The 19,996-nt window shown below is 38.8% G+C and overlaps 1 protein-coding gene and 1 long non-coding RNA gene across 8 annotated transcripts in view; one reads left to right on the forward strand and one right to left on the reverse strand.

Moving 5' to 3' along the window:
* LOC310660775 overlaps positions 1–19,996 on the forward strand; it is a 206,225-nt gene that overhangs the window by 181,995 nt on the left and 4,234 nt on the right. The window lies entirely within an intron of this gene.
* Positions 3,542–19,996, reverse strand: part of CDK14 (cyclin dependent kinase 14) — a 215,456-nt gene continuing 199,001 nt past the window's right edge. For 6 of the 7 annotated variants that reach the window (XM_083405804.1, XM_083405805.1, XM_083405803.1 and 3 more), the window contains one exon: positions 3,542–8,001. The gene's annotated coding sequence lies outside the window, so the exon portion shown is untranslated. Of the gene's footprint in view, positions 8,002–18,224; positions 18,420–19,996 lie in introns of those variants that run through there. The other variant, XM_083405807.1, reaches the window with a different exon arrangement.

The following is a 19,996-nucleotide window of genomic DNA, read 5'->3' on the forward strand; positions in this document are numbered from 1 at the left end:
TTATTGCTCCTGGAACTTCTCACCATTTGGGGGAAGTGCGTGCACACACACACACACACACACACACACACACACACACACAGTATCTGTCCCAACCACAACAGTTCTGCATTTTTGTTTCCATAGTATTGGATAATCAAGCAGTTGAGTGACTGTAGACTTGGATAACTCGACTAGTGCATTATAATAATTTTTTTGTCCCAGTATCTCCATGCTAATTAATCTTGTACCCTTTAACATTTCTTACTTTCCTCAGCTGCAAACTTTGTGTTTCTTTCTCAAAGATGAATTTCCTCCTACCCTTCCTTTCCTTCAACTTACTGCTGTCTCTCTGAGCTGCCATCATTCCTATTCCTCTCTCTCTCTCTCTCTTTCAGACATCAAATCTTTCTCCCCTGCCCTTATATTTCCCAAGGGTTCTCAGCAGGAAATGCAAGACAGCAGGCAGCTCCCAAATGTCCGACTGGGCATCAGCAGTTGTCTCTCTTGGTGCTGTTAGAATGCACAGCTTGTTCGCACACTATTGATGCAAGACAGTCTAGATTCTGAAGTAGTGTGTGTTTCGTGAGATAATTCCCAGCTTGGAAGCACAGTCTTGGTTGTGGAAAAACATTCTAAGAATTGCTGCCTTTAGGCCTCCAAGCCAGAATGGTTTGTTCCAAGATACTATCAAAATACTGATAGCGATGTAGCACCTTCTCTTTGCAGAATTTCCAGAAAATAAAAAGTACAAAAGTAGGTGTTGCAAAAAGAGAACAAAATTTCAGTCCTGCCCCCCCCCCAAATCAAATCAGTTCTGTTACAATGCATCCCCTAAGCTATTATTTATGGTTTGAATGTGTGCCAGTTACCTCAGCAATGAAGTAGGATAAAATGTCACAAGAACTAGGAAGTTGTGTTAACTGGAAAAGACAAAGTGGCAAAGAAATATAGAAAGTGCATATTGTTTATTATGACATGTATTTTTGTGTATTTTTTTATTATGGCATATATTGTAAACTGCCCTGTGATCCTCAGATGAAGAATGGTATAGAAACCTCATAAATAATAATAATCCTCCATAGATTATTTGGTATCCAGCTCTGACCATCCCTGACCATTGATCATGCTGTCTGGGGCTGATGGAGATGGGAGTCCAAACATCTGGAGGACTACATGTTCTCCAACCCTGCCTTGGGCAAACAAGACAGCTTTTGAACTGGGCTCCAGTCTTGGTCTTATCAAAAGGTGCTGTCAGGAGCAGGTGCTAGGAGCAGGTCAGCAGTAACTCATACTGCTTCAGTGAAGTTAACTCTTTATTCAAAGAAATGAGATAGCTTAGGAGGCCAGACCTAGTGAGCACAAGCAACTCTTCCCAGTAGAACTTGCCCCTATGAGACACTTGTGAGGACTGAAGGTTCCCGCCTTTCCACCACTTGCAAAGCCCCATCCTCGCCCAGTTCCTTCTCAAGCAATCTGAGTTTTCATCATCTTGCCTGCTTTTGCTCTGTCCTCATCATACCTCTTTGGGTTCTGGGAGACCACAGGGGAGGGGAGCTGGTCACAGCAGGAGGGGGAGACAGCTTGGCTTCTTCACCAGCCTGATGCATCGCTGTTTCTAGGCCACCACTCCTCTCCATCCTCCTCTTCTGCCTCTGGTTCTGGTCTGCTCTCTGCCACAGGCTCTTCCTGCTCACTAAACCCCGTTACCTCTTCAGCTTCCAACAACTTCTCCCAGTCTTCTCCATCTTCTCCCTCTGACCACTCGTTATCATCCCACCACCAATCCCCTGCCTCTGAGCCTCCTTCCCTTGGAGATTCCCACCACCCTTCTGCATCCAGACAATCCATGACAGGTGCTCAGAGTTCTCTGCTCTAGCCTCAAACCCCACAAAGGTAACAAAAAAATTAATTTCAATAAATGACAGCCCTATGTGACATTACTTACTATTTTGCCTCCAGCTTTACCCCTCTTTAGAAGCCACCCAGCAAGTTCAGGGTGTAATAATTATTTCACTGATAACAAGAGAAAATTGACCCATTAGTCTTGAGGAAGTGACATCTCTGATCATGAAATGTGCTTTGGTTGGCTAGCGGTCAGATTATCTTTACAACCACTGCATAAGCATTTGCTGCCATTAAAATGGCCACCTATAGACATAGTTCTTCCATTCATTCTGTGACCATCGGGTGGATGGGCAAAGAGGTAGCCAGTTTTGAGCATCCTTCACCTGCTAATTGTTCTCACTCCACAAGGCTTTGAAAACAGGGAATAAGGTAATCCACTGCTAAGCTGTTTCTCTTCATGGTAATATCTGTCACTGGGACAGGGAGAAAAAGGATAAATTTCCTAAGCTTGATGTGTTAGGTCTGGCCATCAGTGGTTAAGAAGATAGTGTCCAGCACAAGCAGAGCTTTATTTTACCTAGCAGGAGCAAAGTTTGGACAATGCAGAGAAAGGTCTCTTTCCTGTCAGTGTTTTGTGGCCCTGGCTACTGGCCGAGGAGAAAGCTTTTCATTCTGAAATATGCTGCTGTTCCCACCGTCTGTAGAGACAGGAATATTAGCACTGTGAATTAATCACAAATTCATCTCTCTCTAACTCTCTGGAAATAGAACAGAGCTTAGCAATTGTGTGCTCTACTTGTTCAGCAAGCACCACTGGAAGGAACAACCGTGGAACTGTTAGTGTGCTCTTAGCTATTGTGCTTGACACTCTCAGCATGATTCACTGCAGACAATATATACGACTATTCACAAGGGGAATGAACAGTAAATACTAGGCCCTGGATTTTTTTTTTTTAATAATAAAAAGTCTTGTCAGTTGTTTCCTGATTTGTATCCTTTATCCTCCTCGCTCTTGTGCAGTATAAGCTTCTCAAAGCTAATGCCCATAACACCACCCCCCACTGGTAGCAGCGGGCTGTTTTGCTGCTGTAGGGTTCACACTGCTATGATTTACAATGGCGGCCATTATTCTGAAAAGCTGTGCATTAACCTAGTGGCACAGGGTTGCTCAAACACCTTCCCTCTGGTTTTACTTTCCTCTGGGGAGCGGTAGCTATTACAGCAAAAGCTTTCTTGGTGGTAACAGCCAGGCTGAACTTGGCAAGAGGTACAGCTAAGAAGCTACTTGAAATATGAGCTATATCCACATAACCAAATTATATTGTTTTGAAGAGTGTTAGTGGTTCCCCGCCCCCCAATGGTGGTACTTTGATCCTGTGTAGAAAGAAGGTTGCCTTAAGCACAGCCTCTGAATTTGTATTTTTGTCCTGTATCTTGAACGAAATATAACCACAGGGGAATGAACAAACAGGACATTTCTTGTTAATTCAAGATATCATTGCCACCATTGGTTTAAACCCAGAGGGAATGAACAAATGACAATATTGTGCAGCAATTTGTTCTCAAAAAGTAAATTTATCAATAAAGCCAATGGAAGTAATTCAAACCCCTTAAACAAAAAGCTCTCCTTTCCCATTCTCATATGTTCTCCATACGTTTTTAAATTTTTTGAATTGTGGTACTAACTGTACATAAAACTACCAAGAAGCATAGAAATCCTTTGATACTTTATTCAATATAATATTACATGAAAACAGTCAACACCTGACGAACCATTACATCTTTCATAATACAGACAAATTACACATTGAAAACAAACAATGTAACATTTACTTAACCATACTGCTTACTAAGCTGTCATTCTAAATTGTGTGGCTATATGTATGTATACATATTTAATATTAACATTGTTTGAGTACCAAACCCCTGTTAAAAAGAGCACTTTTGTGCCTTATATAAAGAGCCCTAGCAAGGGAAGATTTTGAATATAGCACTGCAGAACGGCAGTTTTCTGGGATTAGGGAATTTCTTAGTGCATCCTTTGTTTTTGCTTTTGAGAATATTGCAAGGCAACAACAAATATAATTACCTCCACACCTTTATGTCAAGAGAGAAGGTTTAGTTATGGCCAATAACAGAACATCTATTTATATGGCATCTATATTCAGTGCCAGTCTGTACAGTCTAAATGCCATTTATCCTATTAGGTTATAAAAACAATAATAATGTTTTGTATGGAGCACACAGTTCGTAGTCCATTGTGCACACACATAAAAGATCACACTTAGGGTCTGTTGCCCTCACCACTGAGAGTGGTGAGGGTTTTTCCAAACCAGAATAAATAGGAAATGTCTACGTAAAGCTCTTCCAAATGTTGAAAGGAAGACTTGAACCCCAAAGTTTTCTAGCCATTGTGCATTAAAATTTCTACTGCTACTTAACCACTTTATTCTTAAAATAACCCCAAGGGTACTGTATAGTCAAGTAATGCCAATACTACTCCACTGTTTAGGTGTTCTGCATGTTTGGTAGGGTTCCTCTGAGAAGAAAAATCAACATTACAGCAAACTCTTATTGTTGACTGCAAGCTGAAGCTCTTCACAGCTTCAGAACTGTGAGTCTCCTCTCCTCATTGGTAAGCCCACTAAAACAAGAAGGGGCACAATTCAGGAGTACTGTAAGGAAAAGGAAAGCTGTCGCATTTCTAATACCAATCACATAGGCCCAATCTATATGTTATCAAAACAGCACGGTTGTGGCTCTACCCACCTCTGGTCCTCTATTGCTAGTTCTCTGGCTATGCATTTGAAGCACAGAATCATGTGGAATAGTTGGATCCTGTAGGTAGACTTTACATCTACCCATGTCATAAAGCTCATTCAACTGTTACTGGAAAAGTACGGGATTCAATTATGGGAAAGCAACAACCTCCATTTCAGCAACATATGAATCAGCCCACCATTGTTATATACATGGGGAAATGAGAATAAGAATTGTTTCTTTTCAAGTAGCTGAAAGGAGGACTGGAACTGTATCAGGTTTTGGCTTTTGTTGCAATCTTGCAAAGCTCAGAGTGGCTTCATAACACAGAGGAAACAGTGCAAGGGACTTCGGAGTGCCCAGAGCGCAAGATTCCCATCTCCTGCTGCAGTCAAGGGCACAATGCTCAGATGCAGAAAAAGCTTGCGCAGCTGATGGTGGAGGTAGATGTAACATTTAAAAACCTGTGTTATGTAGTGTTCAAAGCTCTGCAGGATTGCCTTTACACCTCCAGAATAGAGTTCTGGAAATTAGCGGTTTTGCCTGAGTGACCCTTAAGAGAATCATTAGAGGGATAAAATGGCGTAGAGGGAGTTATGAACAAAATTATCTAGCCTTGGGACTTGGCAGAAACAAATAGAACATTGGAATATATTTTGGGGTTGGAGTATGCTCTAAAAAGTGGAGGGCACGGTTTTATAATTACTACTCTCTTTGTTGAGGACTTGCATGGGTTAACTATACTCCACTGGATTTTTCTCTTGGCCAGCCTGATGATGTGGATACAGATCATACTGCACAGATCATACAGCAGATCATACCCATAACACAACCTTATATACCCATCACACAACCTCTTACACTGCAGTGACAATTACCTCCCCACCCCAATACAACTATAAAGTTCAAGCTGGTTTAAAATTTAGTTGCTTGAAGTACATGGAATTCTGTTGGAATCTCAGCACCTTGAACAAAAAAGTAACTTCTTTAAGAAGCTAAATATAGGGACTCTGCCAAAACTATTGTTCTCATGCATGCTTTTGGAATGATTTGCATGAAGGGATATAAGTGGAAAATAACACTGGAATTGAAAAGCCAGATTATAACAGGAATATCTAGGAATGACGTAGTATTCTGACCACAAATCCTTCTTGGGGAGTGTGTGGATTTTCAGTTTTCACACAGTGTTTTTATGTATGTAATCCTCCATGGGAAATCACTCCAAAAACATGTAATTGAAGTGATATGTGTGGAGTGGGGCTGACTCTCAGACTTTGATAGCTGATAACTAAATATTATAGGCCAATATGTTCAGTTGCATTAATGGCTATTTTAAATAGAGGAAGCACTGAAAGCATACATACGCACATTCACAAAACCTAAGCAGAAGCTCTGAGCTTTTGATTAATTGAGGACAGTAAGGTGCTAGGCATTTAAACCACAGATGAGAGCTCTTCAGTAGAATTCCTCTCTACATCAAACCATCAGATGCCTCAACAAGGAGTGTAATTGCCTCCCTCACTCCTTAAGCTGCCAAAGCAAGAGATTTACATCTAAAGATCTACCCTCATTTTCCTAATTGAACCTTTGTTACATTCTCAAAGATTCCTCACATTTTTGCAAGCACAGATACTTTTTTTTTTTAAAAAAGAAACCCTCATCTTGAAACACCCAACTAAATATGACCTAACTTGGAAAAGGAGATTACGTACAAAAGGTTGAATACGAAACTCAAAGCGAGTCATAGTTAAGGCATCTGTGTTACGTTCAAAGTGTTCTATTATATTTTGTGATTATTTGTTTCCACAGATACAGAAACAAAGTTTGAGATATTTAGGGTTTGAGTTTTAGTAGTAGTAATTAGGTGGTATTTAGGAGGTGCATATTTTACTTATTGTATAACTACTAGAATCAATATCACAGAATAATATTTACCACTGTTGCCTTTTGCTAAAAACAAGTCCTCTGCAAAATCAATAATTTGCCAACTCCAAACAATATTAAGACATCGATTTACAAAATGAAAGTACAGAATGGGTTCTATATCCCTGTTTTCTCCTTTTTTTTCTAACATAGCATTAGATGCTACAATCAACGTGTTACAAAAATAGACGTGTTTTTAGGCAGCTGATTTACTAGAAAGGCAAATATGCTTTCTTTGTTGGAATAAATGGATGAGAAATCCCCACTGTAAGCATGTCAAATTTATTTTTTTTGGATTGCCCACTCCCCATCTCCTAGAATACAAGTGTTATTAATCATGTTAGGGATGGTGAATGGTAGGCAGAAACTGCTACAGCCCGTAAGATTCCCATAGGCTCCATCATCCATCCTCCCTCAAAACAAGAATAGAAATCCCTTCAATTCCCAATTACTTTAATCTTTAGAAATTTGAACGATTATTGGGGGAAATTCCATTTGAAGATGCAGTAACAGAGGCATTTTCCAATGGTATCTGAACATCTTATAAAAATAACTGGAAAGATGCTTTGGTTTGAAAGAACAAATATTTGGAGTTCGGGTGACTATTAAAAACTAGGCTTTTTAATGGCTCATTCAGCAACTACAGATTCTATACCATAGTGCTTATCCTAATATAAACTCATTTCCCCACCTTCATCTTCTTTATTTTACTTTTTAGAATATATTATGAACTAAGCTACAGGAAAAAGTAAATGTGGAACCCCAAAACCCCTTTTTTCTAAATAGGTCTCAAATATTTGAAGTACTCAATACTATATATATAGTGGAAGCCTGTTTTAAAATCTGCCAAATTATGAAACATAGGCAGAGTAACCAAACTCAGGGTGACTAAGATGCACTTATTGCCATGGTTAAAGAAAGGAACGTGATGTCCTCTAGCAGTAATAAATGGGCATAGTTGTAAGATACTGATTGTGTTACAACCAACTTGGAAAGCTCTGCTTTAGCTTAAAGTATCCTTCTGACAATTTGCTAAATATGTGGAACATTTTGATGAACACACACACTGTGGCATGCCATGACTGGCTTTTATCTACAGACATTACTGAAGAAGTGTGAACACCAAATGTGTTGTCTTAATAAGACATTGCTGGTGAAAGCATAAATATCTTCACAAGGGTTTTGTGCTGCTGTGGAAAAACCAGATAAACTCAACACAAAAGGCTGGGGGGGGGGGGGGGAAAGAACATGCCATGTATCAGTAAGCAAAAAAGCTTAATCTTCACAGAGGTCTCTGAAATCACAAGGTATCAAAATGCGTGCAAGGTTTTAAATAAACTGAGAGGGAAGGGGAACAAGGTCTTGCCAGCATTGTTTTTCTTGTGACTGAAATCCACCACTGAGAGAGAAAGGAAGCAGGGCCATGGTGTCTTCATAGTGTTGGCTCTCTTTTTAGGTTTTGGTTCTCCTCCAGTCTGGTGATCTTAGTTCCTAAAAAAACCAACAGAAAGTACAATAAGGATCATGGCCAAGAACATAACAGTACAAAGTAACTTGTTATAATGCTTAAGTATCAGCAACCTGATTTTGGTTTAAGGTAATATAGGGTTCCTTTTTTCAAATATTAAGCTATTCTGAAGGAAAGGCTTGAACTGTAGGCACTCTTAAGTGTTTTCCTTGAATGGTGTGTACAAGCAGATCCACAGCCACCCCTTCTTCCTAAAACAACTGAACTCAGGAGCAACTGGTTGTGCAACAGAAACTGGCTGTGTTGATCGCCAGTTGGCTGGCTCTTCTGAAATTACAAAGACACATCCACCTCCCTGGCCTGTAAGTGAGCTTCCCTTAATCAGCTCTAGATTTGGAGCCAGGTATGTGGGTCCACATTAGAGATGTGGGGGAAGAGAACAGAGTTCTATGAACAGTCTTGAAACTCACTCTATAATCTTGGGCAGGCAATTTAGTCTTAAACCTAACACACAGGATGGCTTGTTAGAATAAAAGAGATAATATCATGTAACGCTAGGAATAGTTGGATGATGAAATAAGATGGAAGTTATAGAAGCTCTACTTCCAAGAATGAGGAATTTAAATAATAATTAAAAAAAAGTAATTAAGCTTGCACCTAATATGTAAAGAGGTATGCTGGGCCTTCAAAATTTGCTCTGTAGTGAAATTGCCCTGAATCCCAGACCCCAATTTGCATATGCGGGTATGTGTCTGTGATGAATTAGTAATGGAGTTTAGATTGTACATGCTTTAGGCAAGCAGTGGGGAACTCAGGTATAGGGCTTGAATGGGTCCTTCAGACCTCTCTATCTGGTTACACCACCTTTTCAGCCACACCTCTAACTTGCCTTGCTTTGCATTCTAATAATTTTGGCCGGCTAGAATGTGTCCTAGGCTAATGGTTCACCCAGTTTTGCCTGAGACCACCCACCACTGGCACATGGCTCCTGGAAGTTTGCCCAGAAGGCAATGAAGTCCTTGGGGTGGAAAAGGTTCTCCACTCTTGCTTTAGAATACTATTTCCATGCACAGAAAATGCAGGGCACCTTATTAATGGGTTCTAGTGACGGATAACAGCTTCTGACAGAGATTCTGGGTGACGCCACTGTGGCGATCACACAGGGTCCCCGGACATTTAACGGTCTATTGATCCCTGTGCCACCACTGTGCTCGCTTCCCCGCTGCCACCAACCAGTTACTCTCTGGTAAAACACTGAGTTCAGTCAGTTGTTAAAAGTGAACCAAAAAAACCAAGTTTATTTTACAAACATTAACAAGTTTATGGTTTCTCAGATATCTTAACTTTAGTTTATTTACTGGCCTATACCTTCTGACTGATTAGCTCAACTGTTTGACTGACTCCTCTTAACAAATTTTTTAGTCGGTGCTGTTGGTGCCACTGGTGCCACCTTCAGTAGAATTAATTTGTGCCTTATGAAGTACATAGAATTGAAATACGAAGTGGGGAAGTGCTTTCTTAATCACTATGGGTAAATTTCATCCTTTCAAACAAGCATTTGCTGATGCTAGTGTGCAGAACTAGCAGAAAATAGAGTTGGAGACTGATTATCGTATTTACTCAAATCTAATGCTCACCTTTTTTGGCCAAATTACATTGTGAAAATTAAGGTGCACATTAGATTTGATGGTGCATTATACTTGAGTAAATATGGTACTTTATTCTTATGGCATCATTTAAAAAAATCCAACGTTTTGCATTGCCAGAAGAGTGAGAAACCACTTGCCTGAGGGAGAGAATGAACCAATGCAAAGTCTAGGAGACAAGACAATGGGTTTTACTCAGTGCACAAGCGTTATAGACACAATGTCCGTTCTTACATTATAGACCAGTCCTTGGTTTCACGGCAGCATTTTTAAAGCTATTTTAGAAAAGAATCCAGTTAATTTTTATTTTTTCTTCAGATCAGGAAAAATCAAAGTTTCTCTTAGAATCTTTGCAGATGGTGATATGGCCTCCGGTCACATCTTTGCTTATAACAGCAACTGCTGCAAAATCCAGTATTTGCTACCTCTGATTTCCCAAGAGCAAAGGAAGGCTTGCTTTCAGAGATCCTCAAAAATCCCTTTGACGTAGAACAACATACTGCCACAAAAATGCACTTTTAATTTTGAAATGCAAAAGGTTGTGTGGGTAGGTTTGATTTCTTCACAGTATATTTACAGAAAAAAATGAGCATGATTAGGATACAACTTAAGGGCTTAAGAATCAGTACAATCATGTTTTCATCTTGTCCACAAATCCTATGCCATAATGGAGCTGCTTCTGTCATAAATCAGAGAACCATTTCTGACTTGAACAAAGAAGCCAAATAATAACTTAAAAATACTGTTGCTGCTAGTCTGAGGAGAACAGAAGTGAGACAAAGCTTTGATTTAAAATATTAATTATAGTTCAAGGCATGGGGTAAGATATCACTATTTCCAGAATATTTGTCCCAATTAAAAAAAATACTTAGGGCATGCTAGCTTCTTTTTGCATACACACCATGACTTTTAAGGGCAGTCCATTTGGAGGTACATTCTGAGAAAAAGGATGGGGCAGGGCTCCCACAGTGTCTTAGCATGCTGAACACACTCAAGGCTCAATGCACACAGCTGGCTTGATACCACTTTAGAATACTGGTTCCTCCAATCACATGGGTTGTTTTTTAAAAAGCGAAGCGATAACGAAGAGGATGCCCTGTTTCTCTGCATGCAAAGTGCCATTCCCAATTACCGGTAAATTCCATTGATAATATTAGACAACAGATACCACTCCCTCGAATGCATTGAACAAGTACTCTTTCCTTGCTTACATTTTTACTGAAATCATCTTTTGTGAATCAAGAATAAAAAGATTTTATGTTATTGACAAAACCATGTATATGGCAAACAAATTCATGCTAGTATTCTGCTACCCATGTTAATGAACTGGATCACCAATACCCATAATGCAACTTAATTCTGACCCACATGCCCTATGAACCAGATTTCTTTCTTTCTTTCTTTTTTTAAATTCAATTTTCTTAAAACCAACTGTCAGCATCATGTGATGGAAGAGATGAAAAATGAAAATGAGCAATCCTGCTGTGCAGGTGAGTGACCTGTGGGAGACAGCTCTGCCTGGTAGGATTTTTACACGTACCATCAGACACAGACCAATTGATTAGATCATCTTATTCTCGCCACCAACCAGGCTCAAGAGACTAATTAGAGAGAGTACTGCCTGCGCAGGCACCCCATTGACACCTAATTTGCTCAGCCAAAGCCTTTGGGGAGAATGTATTATCTCTGCAGCTGCACTTCATGCATTTCTGATTTGAGGCAGAAGCAAGAAGCACTTCATCACGCTTCTGAGCAAACTGAATGTAAGAAACTTTAAGTGCTAAATACAAGCAGACACAAATTAAACCTGGCCAGCCTCTCATAAATTCCCCTCCCCCTCCTGCTTATGCATATGCAACATGAATTATACCTACACCTAGATTATTCCTGTTTGTACATTTGTGTACATATATGATTTGATACATAGCAGACTGCAAATGAATGCACTATAAACATATTGCCTTGGTTTCTCACATTTTTCTTGTTTCTGGATTTAAAAGTAAATGCTATTGTGCTCAGTAAGACAAGGAGTGTTAGCTCAACTTTGCAATTTTTCCTCAGGCCAGGATCATTGCAGGCAGCTGCCTATTAGCCAAGTTTTTCTTCGTAGCTGTAGTAACGTTAACAGTGAGGTTGAATTAATGGATGTATTAGCGATGGTAATACCCATTCTAGTTTGATTTATAGCTATAAGGAATCTGTTCCTGTGCTAAACCATGCGTGCATTTTATTGAGCTCCATTGTTTATTAGGAATTAATAGAAAGCTACTATGGACACATTTCAATTGGAGTTTAATTTTAAGCAAACAGGTTCGGGCTTACTTTTCCCCCATTCTTCCTATTCGTAAACTAAAATAGAGATAATTTGTAAGGCTCAGTTTTGAATAAAAAATATATACTGGGGAGAAAGTTACTAAGACTGATTATGATAGAGTTCCAGTGGGTAATAATTGAAGGAAGTGAATTATAGCTTTTCTTTTTCTTATTTTGCATGGGCACGTTTGGGAAAAATTGTGATCTCTTGACTTTCCAGTTAGTAGTTAGAAGTAGCACACTGCGGTAAGCTTATTTCCTGGGGAACTCTCTCTCCCTCCGTCCCTTTCTCTGTTAGAGGGAGGAGCTGGGAGAACCGTAGCAAAGAATATTCCCCCAGCAGCAGAGGCAAAAAAGAGGGAGGCCTATAAGGAAGAAGGAACAGCTATGTCAATTCCCAAATTGAGGTTGTATTAACTATTTAGCTATTTATTACATTTATATACTATCCTTCCAAGGATCTCAGATAGACAGTTACACTGCTCTCTAACAGACAAAGCTAGCTCTACACTGACTGATTGTGGCTCTGAGTTTCAGACAGATTTGTCCAGCCCCAGGAGACAGTAGTGATTGAACCTGGAACCTACTCAATGCAGAACATGTGCTCTATCACTGTGATATAATATTTTCCTAATGAAAACCCATTATTTCCAAGGAAATAGCGGTATAGTGTGGGTTGGGGCAAATGTTGTGCCCCCTTGGTGGACTGGGCAGCTGGGATGGAGGCACATGTGAAGTCCGCATGGAGGGTGAATGGAACCTGCCTCCAACAGGCTCCTCAGCCACTGCGTCCATCCACCTGCCCACTAAAAAGTGCTTGCTGCCACGCCTCAGCTGCCAGGGCTTCATGCCTGTCATTGGGGCACCTGATTGTGCCCCCTCAAAAATGTGTGCCTGAGGCCATGGCCCAACTGCCCCCCACTACACCTCTGCTAGGAAAGCTGCTTAGGTAGATTTGCAAGTGGTCATGTTTTACAGAGGAGTATATGTGAGCATGTTCTGAATCAAGGCACATTTCATTAACAGAGGAGAAATGAAAAGGTATAATAGATTCCTTCCTGGATATTTTCATATGCAGCCTTATATAAATGGCAATTAAAGTGGTTTGTGGGTTTTGTGTTCCACTAAGATTTTTTAAAACGGCCGGGGCATTGCAGACCTTTTCCTAGAAAAAAATGAGGAACTCTAGTTTTGAAATTACACGGGATATTTAGTTTGGAGAAGTAGCTCAAAAGTTGCAGAGGTAATATATTTTAGAAGTAGGGGGAGAGTACTAAAATAAAAAGCAAACAATTATTACATTTTGACATGCTCTAGTTACTAAAAAGTGCCAAAAGATTGAGACACCAGCATGCATTTGATAAGTAAAATCCCTAAACTTTTACATGGACCTAGGCCTACTTTGCATAATCAATTATTTTCCACCTTAGTGCTGAATGTAATGCATTTCAGTGTATGCTTTACCTGTTGTTCTATTATTAAAATACCCAAGTGAATTACATGCATGGAAGCTTAAAGAAATAAAATCTATTAATCCTAGTTATTTACTCCTGCCTGCACTTGCCTCAATAATAAAAATGGTAATTATCAACAGGGCATTAATACAGTATTTCTTCAATAGTATGTGGCATTTTTTCAAATTTGGTCTATGCCTACATTTTCTTAATTACTCCTCCATGATTAGTACCTAGATTCTTCATGGTTCTCACAGAGGTTACGGTTGGGGATCTGCCTCCTAACTGCATTTTTAGGGCTATTTATCATAGCTATGAACTTTTTGTGCAACTGTGAGTGAAAAGGGGGGGAAGTGACTGCTCAGTTGGGTGAAGTGGGTACAAACGCCTTTTGCACCTGTAGCATCCACATCACAACCCCATAGCTCCAGGCAGGAGGAAGATAGGTCATTGAGCACAATTCAGATGGATCATTCTGAAAACCCATGTTTTCTCAAAAGTACTATATTATGAATGGCAAATATACGACGATGAAAAACTTGGGTAGTTCTTTAAAATACAGGTGCAGAAAGGCCCTCAAGAAAGTGTTCTTCTATCCAAAGACTTGATCTACAAAAAGCATATGAGACAGCCCTCCTGGCATTTTACACCTTCAGAATGCAGATGAGTGAACTGCAAGTTTGAATGCTTGCTCTCCCATAAAAAGAGGCCTCCCTAAACACAAACAGAACATCAAGAAGCAGGCTAGGTCTGGAATGCTACATGGACAGGGAAGATTTTAGCACTGCAAGCTAAAAAACTGAATTATTAAGTGGTGCAGTCCCAGGATGGCCACCATATGACAGCACTTACACTGGCACTGAAAAGTCCTTAAATTATATGTACAACTATACTTTTGCTGCAAATGATCAATGAAAACTAATACTGTATATAACTCTGGATATTAGCTATTAGAGTGACTGGAGGGCTTCATGGAATTGTTTACAGACAGGCTTTTCCAACTTTTAACATGGCAAATGAACATAGTACAAGACTTAAGGATAAGTTGAAGGAAAATCTAAGAGAACCAGCATAGCTGGGAATGTCATAATCAAGAGTTATTTTCAAACAAGGAAACCCTAATTGTTGTTTATTATCAATATTTGTCCACAGCCCAGGTAGCCTTTTTTTGCACTTTACTGAAATATTTCTGGATTGAAAAAGGTAATACCAAATAGGAGCCAAAAATAATCATTTTCTTCTATTTTCTATCCAAAAGAAAGAATTCTTTTAAGACCAGCAATACATTTTCAATAAGACTGTAATACTGAGTTGGGAGAAGATTTTATTTAAAAAAAATCCCATAAAGGAATGCAATATGTCGGTTCCTACAGCACAAAATACTTCTGGGGGGGGGGGGGAGAGATTACTTTTATGACCCACTTTTTATGTTCACTTGTTACTGTATTGTTTTATAGGATAGCTCATTGCAATTAAAATAATTACGGTAAATCAAATTCCTTAAAGTACTGGAGCCACTAACTATACACACACTATTAAATGGAATGAAAACCTCTCACGCTTAACTTTGGTTCCTAAAGTTCCACTGTCAATGGAACCAAAGCATAAGCTTATATAATGGGTATATAATACACTTCACAATTATCCATATACTACATGAAGCTAGAAAATCTTTGCCCACCTACACAAATGCTAGAGAAAACGAAAGAGATCAGGAAATTCTTATTGCAAGCCTTTCAAGTGGAGGATGTGGCTTCCCAATCCTTAGTCAACCTCACTTTCAGAGATGTACACATAGCTCCTTGCTCCCATGCCACGAGCAGCTACAAACTTTGGACAGTAAACCACAATTGTTGTTTTGTGAGAGCTGCATTAAACTACTTGCTAAAGATAGCTATCGCTCTGTAAAACCCATACTCCTTTTCCCAGGAGCTGAGGGGAAACAAGAACAACAGGACAGATCCTAATGCTGTTAACTTGTAATACATCATATGCATGTTATTGGGGGGAAACTTGAAGAAAGAATTCCAGAAACCTACTTTGATAGGAACTCCATAGAAATGATACTTGAAAAAATACTAGCTATGGGAAAGGGTTAGTGTGAGGCCTTTGAGTAAGCTAATGAGGTAAACTAAGAACATGAAATTATATAAACATAGATGATGACACAGTTGGTATGAGTTAAGATAGCGGAAGCATAACCATTTGTGAACAGCTGAAAGTAAGAAATAATAAACATGTTTAGGATGAAGAAGTGTCTTTAGTAACAACATAGCAAAAACAACATTTAGCCAAAACAAGATAGTATCAAGAAATTTCAAAGTGTTGGAAAAACATGAGAGGGTCAGAAGTCTCCAATGAGACACATGGTTGGCTAACAAGATGAGAACCAGCCAAGTGAGGAAGAATTGACCAGTGTGAGCTGCCTGGTACAGAAAGGATTGTGATTTGTTTTGAATCATACATTAAATTTGAATTGTGAAATCGAATGTATAATGTAAACCAATAAGCCTAGAAAAGTATATGGAAGAATTTAGTTCATTATGTCAATTGCTTTCTGTGGGCTTAAATATTTTGAGAAATATGATCTGGTCAAAACATGTATCAGATGCAAAAGAATGTAGGAACTGAAGTGGATAAAGGAAGGACACTAGAATGCTAGTTAATCCCTTGAGCAAGTCCTAAAGCCCTTATATGTAGAATATCTACAATATTGGGTTAAATGCATCAAGTGTAAACACCCAAAGACAAGAGACAGATTAAAAGGCTACATGGAAATCTGCTGGGGGTGGAGTGGGGGGCGGAATGGAGCCGTGCTGTTAGAATGACATCCAGCAGTTATATCTGTGACAGGCATGGGAATGTAGTTCATTCTGATATACAACAAACTGGACATTTCTGCAGTGTATTGTAATTATTTTTTCTTTAATTCTGCTTTGAAATTGTGTAACAGTTTAAGCTTAAAAATGACACCCTATTTCAGTACTAAGGGAAGCATTTTTAGAAACAGTTTCTATATGTGTATTGTTAGGCTGCTAGCAATGTAAGAAGGCTCTAGAAGGCAAAGTATATGTTTGCAACAGGGGATATAACCCCAAGAGCCTTGTCAACAAGCCTCCTGTATAACTTGCACTACTATCTAACGATGAAATCATTACCCCATCTACTATTAAAATCGAACAAACATAGAAAATGCAGTCTCTTGACACTGTATTGGAAAGTGGGCCCTGTGGCGTATTTCACAGTATCATCTTAAATGACTTGAATGTCTAACCAGGTATTGAAAAACATTAATGCTTGCATTTTAAATAGTTCCAAATTTAATCTCCCTAGATGCCTTAAGAAATGTATCCTGTGATCAGTAAAGATGCTATGCAACATCACAAATTGTACATGCTATTGAGCCCAAGAAGTTTGTCCAACCACTGTGCCAAACTGCGCATAGCATTCATTAGGTGGCTCACTGTGCAGACACTGAAGTCCAGGCAAATTTCTGCTCCAAAATGTAAAATGCACATGTGCCATAGTATTTTGACAGTTATTTTACCAGTAATTGCTACCTTTGACTTTAATGGGGCAGGTAAACCTTAATAACCTTTGAATTGCTGCTCAGAACTTCATCAAACCAAAATTTTAAATCAATGAAAGTGTAGATTTCAGCACTTTTAAACTTACTGTAAATCCAACAATTTTCGTTGGATCAGTTTGAAATTTTGTAGACCTCATCAGGTCGATCGTGTAATGTCAGGTTTCATGTTGATAGCTCATGAGATGCCATTATTATAAAGTATAGAATTTTAAGGCTTATAATGGTGGAAACATTTTCACTACTCAACTAAAGAGGCACTCATGTGCCAATTTAACAGAATTGCCAGCTGGACAGAGGTAGAAAATATATTATCCATTTGCCTTAATTAAGGACATGAACACTTAACACCCTACACAGAGAGAGAGGTCCCCCACCCACCCAATTTTTTTTATTTTTGGAAACACATGGACAAAAAAATTAACAGCACTAAATTACAGTCTGTCAAACTGTCCAATAGAAAAAAGAGGCAACTATTTTGTAAGGTAAGGTAAGAATTTGAATAGAATATGATTTTAACCAGGAGACTTTCTTCTCCTGCTAAGAAACAAATGAATAAAAAAAGTCTTCTACTGTATTTTTATTCATTCATTCATTCATTTTAGAAAAAGCAGTACCTCATGTTGTTGAGGTACTATTGAATATTTATTGAGATAAAAAACCTCAAACAGTTAATATCTGAGCAGACATAATGTGAGTGGGCAACAGAATAGTGACCTCTACACAAATGGGGAAGGTATATTATATTAATACCACGACAGCTGCGCAAAAAGGCAATAGTAGCTCAGCAGGAAAACATTAGCACATAACACTGGACTCTCAATAAGAGCAAGATGAACCTGACATTCAAGTCACCATGTTTTAACACATAACAAAGGTTTTTAAAGCAGTTTTCTTTTTGGTTAAAGTTGTGTTTTAATCCCCCCCCCCCAAAAAACAACAACAACTGGAAAAAGGTTCAATTATTTGGATTAAAATTTAAAAACTGCACATAAGTTCAGTTGCTTTAGAAGTGTCTGAGTCACCTCACCTACATATATGCCAGTAATGCCATAAGCCTATATTTGCAGTGCCCAATTTACTTCATTTAATAAAATTTATAAATTTCAGATTGGTTACATTTGGTGTGCAGTTTTAAGTTTATGATAATTTTCGTTATTTAAAAGTTCTTCAGGAAAACGAGCTAGCAATAGTGTGTATATATTTTTTAAGAGTCTACAACGTATCCTGCTGTTATATATTCAGTAGCTTATTTATTTTTAAAAGTAGTATCCATAGTAGTGCTTGCATGTTTATCTAAAAATCTTTACTTCAGGACAGAAATGTTCGTCTGTGAGGTTTCCTCTACACATGGCAGGCAGCTGTCAGAACCAGTGTGAAGGGTTAAAGGTCAGCACAGCTGCTCTGTTGAAACGGAGGGTTCCATCAACATCTCAGAATTCCTGTCGAGTGGGAGATGGGAGACCACAGATTAGAGTACACAGGAGTGCACATATAAGGTCACTTTGTGTCTATCAAAGTGATATCAAACTGCCTAGTTGTACAATACACTTAACTGTGGTCTATGTTCAAAGAAAATAAAATGGATGTGTGGATAGCAGACCACCGTTTAACATAAAATTTCATACAATCCTTCAGATAGAAGGACCTAGATAGTGTAAAGATATGTTGGCTGTGTGGACATAGGTGGCAGGCATGCTGACTGAGCAACCGATTTCATAAAAAAGTCTAGGTTAAGTGCTAACAACATCAAATAATTCTTCGTAATTCGATTATGAGGAAGAAAGAGAAAAATGTCACAGAAAAACCAGGTGCTTTGTATGCAGCAAACCTATAAATCAATACATACATGATTTGTGTTCTATGGATTTGCTTCAAAGCAGTGCTTAGTGTGTTGTTATTTAATTTTTCCAAAAAGAACTGCTAACATGCATTTGAAACCCACAGGTAAAAAAAGGTGGTTTGAGGATAGGGCAATTGGGAACAGAGAAGCAGAAGGCAGGGAAGGGTTAGGTGCTTCTTCCTAACTCCAAATCATAATATTTCAAAGTTGATTTTTCTGGGGACGACGACCCTAAAAGGTCTGTTAATGTGTGTATGTAACTGGTCTACACATTAGACATGAGTACTTATTTTTATTTTGTGCACACAACATCTGAACAAAACACAGGTAGTAGAATCCTGTCCTCTGTCTTTGTTTCTCTCACAAACACACAATCACTATAATGCAACCTTCTATAATAGTTCCGACAGAAGGACCCTATGGAAGTTTTCATACTTCTATTTGTGTGAAGCACACACACAACTTGCAAGTTATGGCACTACTTCAGATAAATAGAGTAGGTGACTCAGGCACATAATTTACAAATTATGTACAGACTAGCTGAACTGTTGCAGCAAACTTGGGCAATAGTTCTGGAAGCAACAGAACAATACATCTGTCTGATACTACTATGCATAAGATTTGCAACATAATACCACCTACTGCAATGTTGTTATAACATCTGTGGTTTTGTTGCGGCTGTTGGAATCAAGCTGCACAGGAATCACTGATGAGTGATCGCAAAAACGCTCTTCTTTTGTCCCTCAAACAGCAGGGATCAAATAACTGTTTCTCAGCTGCTGTTCTTTTAAACTAAAACATCTTCACTCTATGTATATCTATGGCAGGTTGGTATCTGTTTCCTCACAAATGTTTTGTTTTGTTTTGAGACCACCAACCTCGGATCACTAGGTGGTTTTGAGACTAGAAAAGTTCCGTCTTTTTCCCCCTTTTCTTTTTTTTTTAAAGACTTGACTCCTTTAGGTATCTAAGAATTTGTGTTCATTGGCCCCATTCTGTTTGTCTGCCATAAAGACTGTGCCCCAAATGTAAGTAATTTAGAAATATCAAAAGAGGATCATTAGCTAGCTTCAGGTAAACAAACTATGGTTTCATATTCCTTGAGTCTCACAAATTCTACTGAGAAGTGTAGGACTTCTGGGTGTTTAGTGTAGTGAATGCCTTTTAAAAAGATGC

This window comes from Podarcis tiliguerta, assembly GCF_965153285.1.
Source record: "Podarcis tiliguerta genome assembly, chromosome: 12".
Taxonomy (NCBI): domain Eukaryota; kingdom Metazoa; phylum Chordata; class Lepidosauria; order Squamata; family Lacertidae; genus Podarcis; species Podarcis tiliguerta.